Raw genomic sequence first — 6,085 nt, 5'->3', positions numbered from 1 at the left:
GATAATGATGACAATGATGATAATGGTGGTGATGGCAACAAATTGTCACTGGCCCCAAACTGGGCCAAGCACTTTATATGCATTATCTTATCTAATCTTCACAACTTTATAAGGTAGGTCCAATTATTACCCCTATTTTATAGTCTAGGAAACTGAGGAACAGAGAGATGATGTAATTTGCACAGAGATTCTGAATAACACGTTTTTAAAAAAAGGAATCCAGGCAGAAGAGACTTAAGAAGGAGGACAAGGTCATTGCTGCGTAGAATGAGGGTAAGCTGCCTGTCTGCGTGAAGCTGAGCCCCAGACTTCGGTAATGCATCCCTGCCAGACAGCAATAGTCTTACCTACATTTTCTTCATGAGCACCCAACAAAGTACAAAATCCCAAGGTTTCTTAAGTCAGGATAGATTCTCTTGACTGCTACCCCATCCACCATGCCTGTCGCTCTGTGACAAAAGGAAATTAAATTCATCTGATCAGCTTCGTTTTTCACAAAGCTATGTGGGATGATTACCCAGTACGCTGTGGTCTTCTTCATGTTTGCAGATTGATTTTTTTGATTATTTGTTCCAGTGATTTTCCAAGTATTAAGTGTTTTTCCAAGTTGTTCAGCTCTATAACGTGGGTCAGTTAAACAATTCATATTTGCCTTCCCTTTCCTGTATTAATATGAAGTGTTAATGTTGCAATTATTTAGGAAATTTTTTGCATGCAACATGTATCTCTCAGGGAGCATACGTACAAGTCTATGTGACTCTATATACCCGTGTGGGTGGGCATAAAGCAATATCTATGCAGACTCCCCCAAAGTTTATGACCATATATAGAAATAAAAGCATACTGAGAGCCTATGACTAGTTCAAATATCCCAAATAAAGATCATCACTTTCTAGAAATGTCTGTATGGGGAATTAAAAAAAATTTTTTTTTAACTCAAAACTTCAAACAGGAAAATTGTTACGACTGTGAACACTGACCAAAATCAAGATATGACAGAATTTTAAAAATTCATCTTTTCAGCACCCGGTGGTGCAGGAGGGAGTGGTTTCAGCCAGGACACCATGAAAGATTCAATTTGGGGTGACAATCTAAAACACCATCTAATAATCTAGAACACAATCTAAAATCCAGTCCTAGGCAATCAGAGGCATAAAATCCGGGGCCCAATGCTTCCTGGGTAAAATGAGGAGCTCCATTAAATGACTGCAGAGGGCATTTGCAGCTCAAATAGTTCTGTGAATCTGAAGACTGATTAGGAAGATGATTAATGAAAATTACTGCGAAATGTTCTGCAAAAATACAAGGCTGTAAAATGCCAAATGTAACTCAAGCAACCATCTTCCCACAAACTTAAGCTCTTTTCATTTAGTTAAGTACATGTCTATAGAAGTATCTACCATGCTCTGCATCTCTTAATTATCCTATGCATCCAAAGGCAGCTTTTGTCAAATCCGTGAGGCCACGAATCTATTTTATGGAAATGAACGATTCATAGGATGAGTAGATTTAACAGCCTTCATGTGAATGGAACTCACCTGCCATACGAAAGCAAGTTTTAAGACAAAAACCAAAACCACAGCCCCTCAGTGGCAGCCTCTCCATCAGCCAACTACCCCCTCTTACTCATTTTAGGCCCAGGAGCCCTGAGGACTGCATTGTTCCTTGTTGTTTTCCTAGACCCTAAATAAACTCTAAATAGTCCCTTTATTAAACTCTGTTAAGAATGTCATCAGTTTCCTACTGGGCCCCTGGCTGATACAGACATAATAATAATATCTGATAACAAAATAAGGATTAAATTGAAAAAGGCATGTAAAACATTTATCCTAGTTCATAGTACATGCTCAATAAATATTACTTATTATTATTATGTTTTTTATTTTCTTATCAATTCTGTCCTACTCGATTCAATAAATGCAGATCACCTGCTGATGATCAATTTCTCCTCCAAGCTCTTTATTTAGGAATTTTGAATAAGCATATATTTAGCCTAGTATTTTTCTCATGAAGGATGGCATTTTTGTGTCCCTTAAAATCCCAAAGGACTTTAAAAAGAGAGCAAATTTCAAACGAAGTCATGTGGATGCCAAGTCTTTTTCACAGCTGTTTCTCAGGGTTAAAGGCAGTCTGGGAACAAATTGGGGAAGCTTCAAAGCGTTCAACACCAGTGGGAAAGAAGTGTGGCTTCTAAATGCCTGGAGACTTTTCCTAATGGCAAATGGTTGGAGAGGTAAGCAAGCTAAACGATTACAGCAGAGGATGCACTTATTTGGGTAACAGTTGGAAACTGTCTCGTCACACATCAGTACTAAGATTTCTAACTCTAGAGAGCTTATTGAGCCTATCATGAATTCTTGAAGTTTTTTCAACAGAATGTGTCAAATAAATATGTTAGGGCATGAGAAGAAAGTGCTGTTTTTGCCATTGCCTCACTCCTCAATATTTGTAATAACCTAATTTTCTTTTTTCCTCCCTCACCGCCTCCCCCCTTCCTCCCGCAATAACTGGCTTAGTGAGCTCTTTGAATCACAAACACAATCTATTGTACCCTGAACTACTCTGCCCTTAATAGTATGTCTTTTCTGGAAATCTTGCTGTCCTTCTCAAAGGAATGGCTTTAGGCAACTTAAAAGCCCTATAATGTCCTACACCATGGCTTTTATTTTTCTTTCACAGAAGAGCACTTTTTGGTCATTAGTTCCATATTCACAGTACAAGGAGAAATTACGCAGAAAAACCAGCTGAAACATATATCTTAGCACGGGACCGGCTGGCTCCCTGCTCCTCAGATTTAAAGACTTATTTCAAAAGCTAACTTGCCACTGTTCCGAGTTATTTCCTTTCCTCCTGCTTCTGCCAGTGGACCGGGTTTGCGTCGGCTCTGTGCCGACGCCCGCTCGAGGGCAGACCTTACTTCCCTCCAGCTTCATTCTCTCCTGGCTGCTCTGAAATGGGGTTACAGCGTTTTCTAAAAGCACTAATCTAGTCCCCCCACCCCCTAGTTAAGGGGGGTTTGAATTGCTTTTCTTTTGTCCAAAAAGTTCAGAAGTTCCCACACCGGGAGTCGAACCCGGGCCGCCTGGGTGAAAACCAGGAATCCTAACCGCTAGACCATGTGGGAAACGACAATAACCAGCGCAAATCTAGACAAATTATGTCTTTAGCCTCAGCGTCCTCCCGCCCCGCCTCTTCCGTCAACCTTTGTCAGACCTGCTTCTGCGCATGCGGAGATGCCTTCCGGCCCGCCCTCTATTCTTCCGCGCTGTGAGGAGGGCGCTCGAATCTCTTTTTCTTCCACGTTCGCGTCTTTTATGACCTCATCCAGTCTCCTGATTTTTAGACACCACGTATACACCGGTGTAGATTCTAGATTGATGAGTCATTATTCATAATTTCTCACAAGAAATGGGCAGACCACCGAAGGACTGACACTCCTTTGGAAGGACGTAAAAGCGGCTCCACAGAGGCCGGAGTGGGCTGGGCGCCGGGTCCCTGGCGGCCACTGACCAGCCGCGGGGCAGCCGCTCGCAGCGCAGCAGACCCGCCTCGGTGCAGCTGGGCAGACCCGCACGCCTGAGGAAACGCACGGGCCGCGTCCCCTGGGCCGCCAAGCCCGGGTGTCCCCAGCGCCCGGGGTGTGTCCCTCTCTCCTCCGCACTGTGCGGGGCCGTACGCAGGCCCCGTCCAGTCCCCAGAAACTTGCCCTTTCCTCTCGAGAAACAGGAGGCAGGGCTGCCTGGAAGCCTGGAACAGTCCAGGTTCTGTTGACTGAACGGTAAAAGGCAGGATTCGTGTCACTGAAAGTAGGCGGTGGTGGTCTGTGAACGTACTTAAAAAAAACCGGAGAAAGTCCCTCATTGCCAGCAGGCGTGATTGAGGGAAGGTCCCCGCGGTTTCCCAGCCCGGTCTCGGCTGGAAGCAGCATCTCTCCGGGCACAGTTTCTGCCTTACAACCGGCCCCGTGGATGAGGAAGCACAAAGGGCCAGTTATTCGGGCAGCCGGGGTGGGAGAGCTGCGGTCCCGGTGGCCTCGTGGCGACTTAAACTACACAGAAGTTGTTTTCGCGAGCGCCGAACACGTGGGAGCCCGCTTAAAAGCTGGTTCTGGTTCCCGTTTACTCCCTCCTCTCTCCCCACCGGCCAAAGGGTCTTAGAAGGTTCCCGCTCTTCCCCTAACCGAGGCTCTCTAAGGCTTCCATTGTGACACTCATCAGCAAGAGTGGAAACAGAAACGGTTCTTACATATGAACACGGATGAAGCTCCCGAAGAGGGAGTCGACATCATCCAGCACCATTGGAACTTCATGAAGTCGCTGAAGGAAAACCACAACCTACCGACTGAAAACCTGCTCTGTGTGTTAGACACGTGCCAGTATGTTTGCACAGTTAATCTTAATAGTATACCTGTGAGGTAGGTCTTATGCGCGTCTTTGGGGGCGGGGGGTCCTTCCTGTGCGATCTTTGCATCCTCGAACACTTTCACTTGTTTGTTTTTCAGTCAGTGAGACAGCTGCTGCCTTCCTTCGGGGGGCATCTGTTTTGGAACAGTAAAGAAAACTCTTCAAAACAAACCTCATCAACTACAGACTGTCCTACATCTGTGCTTCTCAATCTGAGGGCGGAGATTTCACGTATACCTTTCAGTTTTGTATGTCCACGTGATAATTCTCTTTTAAAAGTACCTTACCAGTTTTAAAGATAAAAGTTCCCCACGTAACCCATACATTGGACAGGCACCATCCTTAGGATATAACCAGAATGCAGCTTTCCTCGGTCTCTTACTATCCCCGAACTGAAATTGGTTCCGTTTTTCCCCTGCCACTGGATGAGAACTTGAGCGGTAACACAGAGCTCTATGGTCACTTTAAATAACAAAGCACAGTCCAGGACAATATACCGTTCAGCAACTCAATCTTCATTCTGGATAGATAGTTCTCCCCCACCACCCATCTTGGGCATGACTTCAGGCTAGGAACGGTGGGGAGCTGGGTCAGGCTCCTAGCAGCTCACCAGATCGAATTTTAGCTTCTCTTTCTAACCCTGCGTTCCGTGGCATCACATGGGTAGCCTGAGATGGCCGTGCTGGAGAGTATTTACACCACGGAAATAGGCAGATACTCCAAGGCAGGGCTTTTTACCTTAGAGAGCTGGTGTGCTGCTTAAAGAATAGCGGTGTGCTGGTTCAGTATTTACCAACAGACCCGGGGCCAGGGTCTGCTGTCCAGGAATGAGGGTGTGACCCACTTCTCACTTCTTTCTTTGGCCTTCCTCCCTTCCAGGCTCCAAGGCCCTCCAAGATTGGAGTGCAGGGAGGGCAAGGGGAAGGGGGACCAAAACTTGCTACTGGATCGGTGGAGTGCAGGGAGGGCAAGGGAAAGGGGGACCAAAACTTGCTACTGGATCGGTACTGTCCAAAGTCAGCTTTCTGGGGCTTCCCCGGTGGCGGCGCAGTGGTTGAGAAGCTGCCTGCCAATGCAGGGGACACGGTTTCAAGCCCTGGTCCGGGAAGATCCCACATGCTGCGGAGCAAGTAAGCCCGTGTGCCACAACTACTGAAGCCCGCGCACCCTAGAGCCCACACACCTGAACTACGGAGCCCACGTGCCACAACTACCGAATCCTGTGCGCCCTAGGCCGGTGTGTCGCGACTACTGAGCCTGCGTGATGCAACTACTGAAGCCTGCGCGCCTAGACCCCGTGCTCCGAGAGCCCGTGCTCCACAACAAGGAAAGCCACTGCAATGAGAAGCCCGCGCACCACAACGAAGAGTAGTCCCCGCTCGCCGCAACTAGAGAAAACCCACGCGCAGCAACGAAGACCCAAAGCAGCCAAAAAGACAACAAAAAAAGTCAGCGTCCTGCTTTCTGGGCCTGAATGTGTTTTAGGGCTGACTCGTTTTCTCCGTGGCTCCCTGTGAGTTCCCCCGAGGCCTCCCTGCTTGGACCCCTTGGACAGCGTCTCCCAGGAGGCCAGCAGTGACCTCCCAGTGTAGGTCTTACACCAGTGACACCAAGATCACCAGTGCCTTTGTTTAACTGCAGATTCCCAGCCCCACCTGGAGCTTCTGAATGAGGACTTCTAG

The 6,085-nt window shown here is 47.2% G+C and overlaps 1 non-coding gene across 1 annotated transcript; it reads right to left on the bottom strand.

Annotated features, from left to right (window-relative positions):
• Window positions 1-3,052: 3,052 nt before the first annotated feature.
• Window positions 3,053-3,124, bottom strand: TRNAE-UUC (transfer RNA glutamic acid (anticodon UUC)). The gene has a single exon. It is a non-coding gene; the product is annotated as a tRNA-Glu (tRNA).
• Between the last annotated feature and the right edge of the window lie 2,961 nt (window positions 3,125-6,085).

Source organism: Tursiops truncatus, chromosome 18 (assembly GCF_011762595.2).
Source record: "Tursiops truncatus isolate mTurTru1 chromosome 18, mTurTru1.mat.Y, whole genome shotgun sequence".
NCBI classification, from domain to species: domain Eukaryota; kingdom Metazoa; phylum Chordata; class Mammalia; order Artiodactyla; family Delphinidae; genus Tursiops; species Tursiops truncatus.
The sequence above is the reverse complement of the archived record's forward strand: the minus strand, read 5'-3'. Positions and strand labels throughout refer to the sequence as shown.